A 12,594-nucleotide genomic window follows, 5' to 3' on the forward strand; every position below is an offset into this window, starting at 1 on the left:
AAACAGCAAATGAAGAGTCAAATAAATGAGAAAAAGTGCGGAAATTATTTCCCATCAATTTTGGATTATCGTCAAAGTTATTTATGTGACTTGTATAATTTCTTTTGGTGGGTGCAGAGCATTGTTAGGAAGTGTGAGTGACTATTGTGCACATCATGCAACATGTCCAGTTCTGATCGTGAAACCACCAAAGGATTCCGCAGGAAAATAGGCCTTTAACTAACTATTATTCCGCTTTGATTTCTATGTATGTACTAAAGAACAAATGCCCTTTTTCATGTAATTAGTACAAGTGCTTTCTTCTTGTAATAAGTACTTCTCAATAAGCAGCTCTCTTTTTAACTACTTTTACGGTCAAGTAATTTTTTTTTAGTTTTATTACAAGTGGTTCTTGAAATTGACCTATATCATTAAGATGGTCCTCAAAAATGAAAATCAATTAATGTAATTTCTGAAAATAAATGTCGCAAATCAATGTAATCCTTTCGTTAGAATTTTGTTAAAATTTATACTAATGTACTGATATGACATATATATGGACTCACAAGTCTTTTAAATATTGCTATATGAATAAATTATTAAAACCTCTATAAAAATTTTAATTTAAAATCATTTAAAACTAAATTCAAAATAATTAAATTAAAAAAATTAAAAGCTGTCAATGGTCGATTGAGGCGATATGTGTGGTTTTGTCTCTTGGCCCAAATCCAGAAACGCTGAAACTGCACTGGTATGCCAAACTCTTTTGCAACCTCCTCCTGTTAGCCATTTTCAAATTAGAAATTCTAATAATTAATAAAGCAGAGTTCATAATTTTTTGCCCTCAAAAGTCAGCCTGTACTAGTGTACCTTGAAAAGATTAAAGGGCATTTGTTTGTGAATACGGAATTTACGAACTTTGTCATGATGAACAAGGTCAAAATATATATCCCTTCCAATTTGTTCTGCCAGGTCCTTATCTCAAGCAACCTAAACATACCAATAAACACCAAATGACTGTACTAGCACATCCGAACAAGCAATGGTGAAAACAGGATACTAGAAAGCTTTACCTTTATAATAGTGTAGTGGAGTGCTTCGTCCTCTTGCTGCTGGAAAGACAAACAGAATCAGAGCTCTGATCGACAAAAAAACGTAACCCTAATCTACTGAATCATAACCCTAGCAAATCAACTACTGTAAACAGGTGAATTTTCAAAATTCAAGCAGGCTTGAAAATGCCAATTAGATAGTTAAGCATTAAGACAATTAGATAGTTTAAACTAATGATTAATAATTCAAACATGCATGCATAATATCATAAGTAAATTGAATAGAAATTACATATTCTTGGTAAGGCTCGTGGCTTATCCCTAACAAACGGAAATTAGTTACTAACAATCATAAACAAAATATTATTAAATATAAGAATAAAAAACACCTTGAAAATAAACTTGAATCCAAAAGCTCTCTAAGTAGTGCGTGTGTTCTCTCCTCTTTCCCCCTTGTCTTTCCCACTTTTTTTTTTTTTTTTAAACCCTAATGGCTGAAAAGCCTTTTTTATATTACCAAAAAAATAAACGCTACCTAGAAAAGGTCTTAGAATAATACTACGAAACCAAATAAATTAAGAAACATAATCCTAACCAAATATGGGAAATCTGCTCAGCCACAAATCAGCCACGTTTTTGGACTTTCAGGGCTCCAAAACAGGCCTAAGACTTGAATTAAAGCTTGAGATGTCCCGAATATAATTACAGAAGACCTCGAATCCAAAAGAGATCATCTTGGACGTCAAAAAGCCCAAATAAGCCCGAAACGTCAGTTTGATAGCAATGCACGCTGCTCCTTTCTTTCATCACCATAAATAAACCGTTTGGTAGAAAATTATGAAACTTTGATACGAACAAGTTAACAAACACATGAACGTCCTGCAATTTGAATGACTCCAAAATTCTTCCGTTTCATCATGTTTTGCTCCAGAGGAAGTTGAATGTCCTGCATTGAAAATATATAACAAAGTATCAACGTTCACACAAAATAGATGAGGGTAAAATATATATTATAATGTCGACTCATCATTAGCCAATTCAGCCCCTCACGTTAGAGCCCGTCTACTTTGCAACCTTGAATTCAGGGGGGTCGATTTCATTTTTGTAGCCTTGAATTCAGATCATCATATTTTCGGCTACAAATTCAGAGTTTTCGTATCTTTCTTTGTTTTCTCTTCTCCTTGAGTTTCTAGGTCCTTCTCGATAGGATACATCTACGTTTCCTTAGTTTCATCTCTTAATAGCTTACGGTGCGATATGATGTCTTGCGTGGGTGATTTTTCTTTTAAATTCTAACATTTGAATTTTGTTTTCCCCAGAGAAGTGAATCACTGCCTCCATGGGAGCAGTACCTCGGGTTGGAGCACTCTGATAAAGCTCCGAAGAGGGCTTATGCAGTAACTGAAGCAAGTGCTTCTGTACCCAGCAAAAGGAGAAAAGAGGGTCGCAAGGGGGGACAAGTGCCCTATCCCGTTCCAATCTCTACCGATGCCGTTCCAGCGATCACGGGGAGTTCTCAGCCCCAAGGACCCGCCGGGAATGCAGGCAAGGTAGGTGAAATTCTGGCCGTAAATCTATCTTTACCAACCTCTGAGCCAGGCAAAGCCAACTCTTCGAATGAAAGGAAATGAAGTGTCGGGAAAAACTATTATTCTCATTGATTGAATAATGATTACATCATATGAGACATTAGTTAAGTCCATTTAGATTATGATGAATTTTTTAGGAAGTGGCAACTTTTATGCTTTGCTTATCTTTATTTCCCTTAAATTATGATGTAATACAAGCATTTGGGCAGACTTGATTGAATTGAAAATATATGTGCTATGGAAACAATTAATACAGATTGCAGAATGACTGTCTGAATACTCCTCTTACTAGTCATTCCTTTGGAATAGCTTACTCTGATTCTAACTAAGAAGCCTGACTAGTTCGATTGCCTAGACTTCATAGCTATGGACATCCCATTCTTTCTTTGCCACCCAAAATAGTATGTGTCTTGACCTCAAAAAAATCATGGTCCCAACAAATCAAAATAAAAGAAAAGGATTTTAAAGTTTCAGTTTTCGTCTCATTCCCCCAACTTTCTCCATCTGCAACTCTCTCATTCCCTCTCCCTCTCCCAGTGATTGTGTGATTGTTTGTGTGAGAAGAGAAGTTTATTTTGTGACCAAATCAAAACATAGATTTTTATTACCGGAAAAAAAAAAAAAAAAAAAAACCTTTTGGATATTTTTTTTTTTTTTTTTTTTTTGAACAAACAATTTTTTTTAGTACAAACAATATATTTTACACTAAGGGAAGAGAGAATTCAACTAAGCCACACAATGAGTAACCTAATTTGGTATCGAATTCGTCATCCACGAGATTCGAACCTAATACCTCTCACTTACAAGTGAAGAAGAATATCATTAGATTGTAGTACTAACTGGCAATATTTCAGATACTTAACCGTTCATTTTGAAAACCGATATTTGTGCCCTGCCGCTTCTCTCTATTAAAAATATATTCTGAATGAATTTATTCATAGCACAAATGTTTAAATTTAGGCTTGGTGTACATTTTAGATTTTAGGGTTATACAGACTCTGAACCGCAGACCTACTGATTTCTTTATCAAAATGATTTGAACTATTTCAAAGACCCATTGTGCATTTTTTTTTTTTTTTTTGCATTGGGCACAGTAAGAATCTCATCCTATATAAGAAATACAATTATAATGAGATTACAATATTAATTTTTTGAGAGTTTTAATGAAAAGAACTTGAACAAACTTTTTTCTTAACAAAAAACCATGCAAAACTTTTATTTAATGAAAAGTGTTTGAGATTTAGTGAAAATGACCAAAGTAACATACAACATGCTAAAACAATAAGTCCCATGGGCTGAAGCAAAGGCCAACATATAACATCAAATCTATTTTTCAACTTTGCCCCTAAACAGGAGTCAAGCAAAATCTGTTAACACAACTTCATAATATTTATGAAATTGCCATCGAGCTCAAAGAGTCAAATAAAATCAAAACTAATTTAATTTTCAATTTTTTTTTTCTAAATCAAACGTTGCAACCATTTCACCAATTAAAAACCCATATCATTACACAATTTTTATTCCCAATTTGATAATATTATTTTAATATTCGCTTTAAAGCAGGCAACCCACTTTTGTTCTTGAAAATAACTAGAACAAAATAATCATTCACTAGATCCTAACATAGTTTTTTTTTTTAACTTTTTTTATCTACAGGTCGTGTTTAGCATTCTTTATGAATAAAAATTGCTATGTTTTTTTTTTTTTTATGAACTTTTTTTATTTACAGGTCGTGTTTAACATTCTTTAGGAATAAAAATTGCTATGTTTTTTCTTCCAAATATTTAGTCACCCTTGACCCAACAAAAAAAAAAAACATATATCGTAAGAGTAAATTGTAGTTATGATCCCTTAACTTTAACTCAATTAGAGCAATAGTTCCTCAACTAAAAATCCATTATCATTGTCCTTTAACTCATCAAAACGTGCAACTATGGTCCCTCAACTAAAAATTCATTACTATTGGTCCCTCAACTTAAATTCAACTGGAGAAATGGTCCCTTAACTTTAATCCAATTGTAGCAATGGTTCCTTCCAACATAACTCGTTTGGACAAAAAATTTGACATAGTTGACGAAAATGACCATAATTACACACTTTGATGAGTTGAGGGACCCTTATTATATAAATGGTTATTCCAACATAACTTATTTTGACAAAATTTTGACGAAATTGATGAAAATGACTATAGCTACACCTTTTGATAAGTTGAGGGGACCAATGATGATAAATTTTTAGTTGAGGGACTATTGCTCCAATTTGATTAAAGTTAAGGAATCATTGCTACAATTTACTTATATTGTAATAACTCAATAGCTGAAAAGTATTCAAATGATTAACTTCAGTGATGTCTTCCAGAGATAATTTACAAACTCAACTGTAGCCAAAAAGCATAGCAAATTAAATGACATCAACACAAGTTTTATGCAAAAGAACTATGAAGTGCAGGTACTTCCTGCAATTTGCAACCACAAGATCAATTCTAACCATTTCTAACACAAAAGACTATTATGGTTGCAAGCAACCATTTCTTATTTGACAATTGGAAAACTTTTACATACACCGTACTTTTATCCAAAAGTGTTGCATCACTTCAAAGCTATTGGAGCAATGCTTCCCTTTTTAAAATTTTAAACCAAAGCCAGTCTATAATATAGATCACTTACAGTTAACAATTACATGCATAACTACTAAATGTAAGAAATGACATACAACCAACTTAATATATCATATCGATTACTCAAGTAACTTTTAGAAAACCTTCCTATTTAGAAATGTTGAATTAAAATTAATCGATTCGAATTTTGTGGTCAGGAAGATCCTCATCCTGAGCTCAGGAGAGGATCCTCTTCCTTTGCAGTGGGGCCTTGTTTATGGAGTCTATGTTATGCTCGTACAAAAAAAATAAATTTACCATTTAAGATCTAAAACTTCAAATGACAGATGTGACAATAGCTTTCACTTCTCCCTTTTGTGTCAGGTCAACTCCGCAAATCTCTTTGATATGGTTCCAACGTTCCTTAGCCTCCCATTCGCATTACTAACCATTCCTAACAAGGTACTATCATTATTTTGTAAATTAAATAATTACTATTTTTAGAATTGAACATGAGTATCATATCTACTTCTTAAATAGTATGGATTATTTTGTTATATTTCTACAAGTAATGTTTATTTTGTTCACTTCTAAAAAAAAGCATGGATTTTTTTTTTGTTCACTTCCAAAAATAATATGGATTATTTAGTTCAGTTTTATAAATAATGTGGGTTATTTTGGTGTAATGTGAGTTATATTGATTCAGTTTCAAAAATAGTGTGAATTATTTTGGTTCAATTTAAAAAATAGAGTGTAATTTTGTTGTAGTTTCAGAAATAATGTGAGTTATTTTGATTATTTCATAAAGACTTATTATATTAACATCTCACAAATTGTTGAATAAATCCCACATTTGCTTTTTCATTTAAAATTATCTTAACACACCCTACATACTTTCTCATAATACCCACACCTCACATTGTCAATATACACCTTATATTTTGTACATACACCCCCACATTTCTCAAATCTTATAACACTCATTTTTAATTTTCAGGGACTGAATCTAACCATTTGAATGTTTAATTTGCCGAATGATTTCAAATCATCTGAACGTTTAGTTTGCCGAATGATTTCAAAATGATGATTTGAAATCATCTTAGTATAGTTTGCATTGATAGATGTCTACCGTTGTTAGGGTAACATCATCAATGGTTTCATTGCTAGGTTTAACTTCGTGGTACACAATTTTTGTTTTAACTTTCACGAACTTCATTTCTACAGTGTGAAGCACTTGGAAAACATTGGTATCCATTATTTCCAAACATTGAGAAAGAAGTATGACTTCAGATGAAAACGATGTGGGCAAAGAGCATCTTTACTTATTCTCTTAAAGGAACAAGTTCTTAAGGAATACAAAGAAAACAAAGACCAACAGATTACAAGAGGACTACGATGAAAAACTATAGCCACCAAAGTCATCTTATAGCAGCCTTCCAATGAGCAAACCAGAAGAGAATATTAGATCCCTAAGCTCTGATGAAATTGAAGCCCAGAGAGCACAAAAACCTCACCACTCCCAAACTAGTTCTACCCCAACCCCCCTAAGAATTGTCAAAAGTCATCATGTCCGACAAAACAGCCTTCTTTACCCCTCCCACAAGCAACAAGAGTTTCACTGAACAACTAGCAACTCCATCAAGCCTCTTTGAATAATAAAAACCACAAAGAAAATAAGAGCAACAAGATCAAGGAATCAGTGGGATGATCGTCCCCACATTTCTCAAATCTTATAACACTCATTTTTAATTTTTAGGAACTAAATCTAACCATCTGAACGTTAAATTTGCCGAAAGATTTCAAATCATCTGAACATTTAGTTTGCCAAATGACTTCAAAATATATTTAGAATTTTATTTATTTTTATTTTAAAAACCTAATAAGGTCAAAATTGTCATTGCATGGTGGGGTAAATAAGTCATTTAATATTAAATTTTAATGTGGAGTGCATTCAACATTTTATGGGTGTTAATATAAAAAGCCTTTCATAAATAGTGTGAGTTATTTTAGTGTAGTTTCATAAACAATGTGAATTATTTTCGTTTAGGTTCAAAAATAGTGTGATTTATTTTGCTATAGTTCCAGAAAGTATGGTTATTTTGTTGTAGTTCCAGAAATAGTGTGTTATTTTGCTATAATTCCAGAAATAAATTTTATTTTGTTCCCTTACAAAAATAGTGTGGACAATTTTGCTATAATTCCAAAAATATTATGGTTTATTTTGGTTTAGTTTCAAGAATAATGTTCGTTATTTTGTTATAGTTTTAGAAACAGTGCTTATTTTGCTCATTTTCATAAATAGTGTGAGTTATGTTCGTTCAATTTCAGAAATAGTGTAAGACACTATTTATGAAACCGGACCAATAAGGGGATACTATTTATGAAATTTGACCAATAAGTAGATACTATTTATGAGATCAAATCAAGAATGAGACACTATTTCTAAAACTAAACCAATAGGTGAAAATTATTTATGAAACTAGACCAAGAAAGAAATACTATTTATGAAACTAGACAAAAAAGAGACTATTTATGAAAATGTACCAATTGTTATACACTATTTATGAAACTGGACGAAAAATTAGGCCACTATTTATGAAAGTGGACCAAGAATTAAACAGTATTTATGAAACTTGACCAATAAGGAAACTCTATTTATGAAACGGAACCAATAAGTAGACACTATTTATGAAACCAAATCAAGAATGAGACACTATTTCTAAAACTAAACCAATAGGTAGAAACTATTTATGAAATTAGACCAAGAAAGAAACACTACTTATGAAACTAGACCAAAAAAGATACACTATTTATGAAATTGTATCAATTGTTAAGCAATATTTATGAAACTAGACAAAAAACTAAGCACTATTTATGAAAGTGGACCAAGAACTAGGCCACTATTTATGAAAGTGGCCAAAGAACTAGACCACTATTTTACAGTACTTACAGAAATAGTGTAGATTATTTTGGTTTAGATTCATAAATAGTGTGGTTATTTTGCTGTAGTTCCAGAAATAGTGTTATTTTTGTTCCCTTTTAGAAATATTGTGAGTTATTTTGGTTTAGTTTGCAGAAATAGTGTGTAATTTTGTTGTAGTTCAAAAAATAGTGTAGAATATTTTGACTTAGTTTCACAATTTTGGTTCAATTTTCGTATCGATGCCCTCTTATTTGATATTTTGACTTAGTTTCACAATTTTGGTTCAATTTTCACATCAATGCCCTCTTATTTGATATGATTTCTTATTAGATTAGAGATCCATTATGTGCATATATGTATCCACAAGCATAGGAAAGTTCAGAGTTAGAATAATTTCGATATTTAATTTATGTGGATGAAGAGAAAATACTTTTTCGTAGGTTACTACATGGTGGGTTTGTACTAGTGCCCATGTTTAGAATTAAAAAATGGACAAGGGATTTCATTGTCTATTTCTTGATTCACCTTTGCAAACTAAACTAGGGGCCGCTCACAGGCTCATAAATCATTTGATGTAACTACAAGAAAACTTCAGGAACTAGACATAAATTCCTCCTAAATTTTCCACCAATAACAAATTTGCGCCATCGTAATTTTCAAGTAGAACACACAATGGTTTAGTGAACCTTTCAAACACCCGACGATATAAGAACAAGCTCATCAATGCTTCAATACACATGCTATATAGGAAAAGGGAAGATATAAGAGTCTGCATATTCAGGATGAAATATGAACAAGGGCAAAGAACTTACAATTAAAAAAAAATGATTAACTTTCAATGTCTACCGATATTATGTTCCCTATTAATATGATACGGTGTACAAGATCTTCAACCTAATCAAAATTTCATACCCACATGAATGGTTGATGACTCTTCAGTCAACCCGCTACCTGAATCAAGGTCAAACTAAAACATGTTCTACAAAAATGTACAAAATGGGTTTTCACAATTCGACTCCAAGTGATCGATTTCTCTCTTAAACCAAATGAATTGCCTAAATGGCTCAATGATATACACAAGTGTGCACCTGAACATGAAACTCCACACGATGCAAAAAAAAGAAACAAAAACTCACTTCAAATCCAAAATACCAGTTGGGTCCTGCAATTTACAAACAAACAATGTCAAACACGAAACCGTTGAGAATTAAATTAACAATTAGCTTGAACACCAATAATCAATTCACTTACAGGCACACACCGAAACACTTCTCTTCTTTTATGAGACCCTTCTTTTCGAGAAAAGACCGTCTTTAAACAACAAGAGAGAGCCCCTAACTTTCGGGTGTGAGGGGAATTTCACAGCATTGTGCACTTGTTCCTCCCTCATTGGTTCGAATTCACAAACATCGACGGTGTAGAACTTTCCTTAGCGGGCTCCGCCCCATCATCTTGCTGACCCTCAATTATGAATTGAGCAAGCCCTGCTGCTCAAGTTAACAACCACAATTATTATGTTCACATAAATTAGAATGTAGTTAATTTTGCAAAAATTGTGATTTCTTTCATAGGTCATCAATTCATTCAATCAATTCCACCAGGAACTAAATTTCCCTAAGCAAATTATTCAGTAATAACAAAAGAAAACAATAAGTTACATAACTAATAGAATATACAAATTGTTCATTAAATTTATAATTGCATAACTTCCTCGACAACTATATGAACAATAAACAATAAAATTAAAGTAAAAAATGAAACAAAGCAGAGAGAGAAAAAGAGAAAGAGAGAGAGATGGCACCTGGGTTCTGCTCTTTGTCCTTTATTGTGTCCCTATGTCCAACTGAATCACTCAGCAGAGAGAGAGAAAAAATGCAAGAAAAATTGAAAAAAATGAAAAAATAATCAACAAAAACTTAATAAAAAGCTTCTAATTTAAGGAAATCAGCAATCAGCAACATCTCAGCCTCCTCTTAACCTCAAATAAGAACACAGTCATTCATACAAATCTCGGTTAATTTGATTCTATGAATCCAAGATCACAAAAAACTCAATTCTAAATAATATAAGAGATTTGATGGCAAAACCCCAAATTTTGTCCATCTTCTGGTACCTCTTGCAATCGATCTTCAAGCCATCTCTGATAATGGTTAGAACCATCTGGAACTCCTGGTTATCGATGGAAGACTGGTTGTGATCGTCGTCCCGAACTTCTCGAAGCCATCTCTTATGATGGTCAGAACCATCTGGAACTCCTGGTTATCGGTGGAAGACTGGTTGGGATCGTCCCGAACTTCTCGAACTCTTCCTCGTCCTTGACTTCCTTGTGGATCACGAGGGTGGCGCCCTCGCCGTCGTCCACGATCATATCGGACTTATAAAATGAGAAAATAGCAGAGCGATAAAAAGGATAACGGACTAAAGAAATGGGGGAAGGTATTATAGTCGGGGTAAAATCGAAGACTCACTGCTGGGCCAGTTTTATTGGGCTGATTTGGCGTTAAATTTGTCGTAACCATTAAATAAAGTTTTAGTATATAGCTTTTTTTTTTTGTTAAGATTCAAAGTTTTAAAGTTATTTTTATTGGTTTTTCTTCATTTTTAATCTTTAGCATTATATATGGATGAGAGAAATAAACTTGAAATTTTAACAATAGTTATAATTTATAAATAGATGTGCTCAAATTTTCTTATTTGAATTCATAAACATATAAATTTAGAATTTTCGCGTGAAAAAAAAGTTCAGAATTTGGAGCCTCGAATTCCTAAGTTTAAATTTCATGTAAATAGGTTAATCTCAATTTTTATGAGGAAGCCTTACTTATAGAGAAAATATATATATACCATATTTCACACAACTCTACATCTTTTAAAACATTTCAGGGAGGGACAAAAAACCCAAAACAACACAAAACCAAGCCCAATCCAAAAAGAAACAAACCGAGTAAATTACGACCCATGCCCCTTGTCTATAACCGTTAATAAACGGCCACGTTAACCAGTACACGACAAAAAATCATAAAAACAGATTGTATGCCCTATTCAATACCGCGAACTGATGGTTTTTTCTTTCTTTCATCTGCCCACAAAAGAATCATTTCAAAAACTCTCTCATGCAAAAAAAAACTTCCCCAGAAAAAACCCTAAAATCTCCATAGATTTCGATACTTTCAAAACAGATTTTCAGTAAGCGATACACAGGTTCAGCTCGATTTCCAGAAGATCAGTGTTTCAAAGGTATTCTACTACTCCAAATCATTCTTTTGCATTATTATCTTTTGAATTTTGACAAAAAGGAATGCATTATCAAGTTTTGGATGCATTATTAAGTGTTTTTGCACTTGTTTTTGCAAAAGACACTTTCGAAAACTGTAAAAAAAGAAAACACATGCATGCATTATCAAGTGTTTTAGCACTTGATTTTACAAAAAATTTAGTGTTCTAGTTCGAGAAAAAACAATTTCGATGTTTTAGATGTTCTATTTCACTTTTTTTAGTTTATATGTATACTAATTCTTCAACAACATCTGGAAAAAAATGATTATGCGTCTAAATTTTGTGAGTAAAAACATTAACCGTCTCGCTTGATGATGCACTTTGTCACAGATGCTGCATTTTGTATCGATGCTACACTTTTTATGTGAACTGATGTTGCACCTGCCTGTTGTCTGTAAATTAACTATGGTACTACTTTTTGTTTGTAAATTAATTCTGCACATAAATATATTATGTTAAAAAAAGGAATATGCATCTACCTTGTGCGTTAATAACCAATTCTGCATCTACCTTTTTTGCTAAGTGATGTTGCATTTACCTTGTTTGCTAAGTGATGCTGCAACTAGCTTGTGTGCTAGGTGATGATGCATCTACCTTGTGCTAAGTGATACTACATCTGTCTTTAGCATCTAGTTTGTCATTTATATAACTTCATATTATTTGATTAAAAATTATACTTATTATCAGTTTTTTTTTTTAATGAAGATGCCGCCAAAAGAAAAGCATTCATCAACCAGAAAGAAATCGGCTCAAAAACCTCATGTTGCAAAACGTCCGGCAATAGACGAGAACTATGCTCAAATAAGACTGAATATCATGGCCTTTACAGAATTAATACAAGAGCTCAAGCCAAATTTTGATGAAAAACCAAAAGTCTTGGCATTCATATATAAGTCACCTTTTGGGAAACTTGTGAAAGCAAAAGTAAAAGGTGAATTACAAATGAAGAAATCAAACTGGGATGTCCTAGATATTGTGAAATGGTATGACATTGAAAAATGAATGTTCAAATTCAAAGATGGATATAGCCAAGTAAATGCTGATGATGTTCAACGCATATTTGGGATCCCAAACCGAGGTAGAGAAGCCCCTCAGTCAACAATAAACACAAGAATCCTAAAGTTGAAAGAAACTAGACATGTTGATAAATACTTCTAAAAAATGGCAAGAATCAGTAGA

General features: G+C 32.5%; 1 long non-coding RNA gene across 1 annotated transcript; it reads right to left on the reverse strand.

Moving 5' to 3' along the window:
- Positions 1-8,947: 8,947 nt before the first annotated feature.
- On the reverse strand, positions 8,948-10,576 carry LOC148692487 (uncharacterized). Its single transcript, XR_015954062.1, has 4 exons — positions 10,253-10,576; positions 9,941-9,982; positions 9,391-9,626; positions 8,948-9,301 (listed from the first exon to the last, which is right to left on the reverse strand). It is a non-coding gene; the product is annotated as an uncharacterized LOC148692487 (long non-coding RNA).
- Between the last annotated feature and the right edge of the window lie 2,018 nt (positions 10,577-12,594).

The sequence above is a fragment of the Pyrus communis genome, chromosome 12, assembly GCF_041283825.1.
Source record: "Pyrus communis isolate YQ-2024b chromosome 12, ASM4128382v1, whole genome shotgun sequence".
NCBI lineage: Eukaryota > Viridiplantae > Streptophyta > Magnoliopsida > Rosales > Rosaceae > Pyrus > Pyrus communis.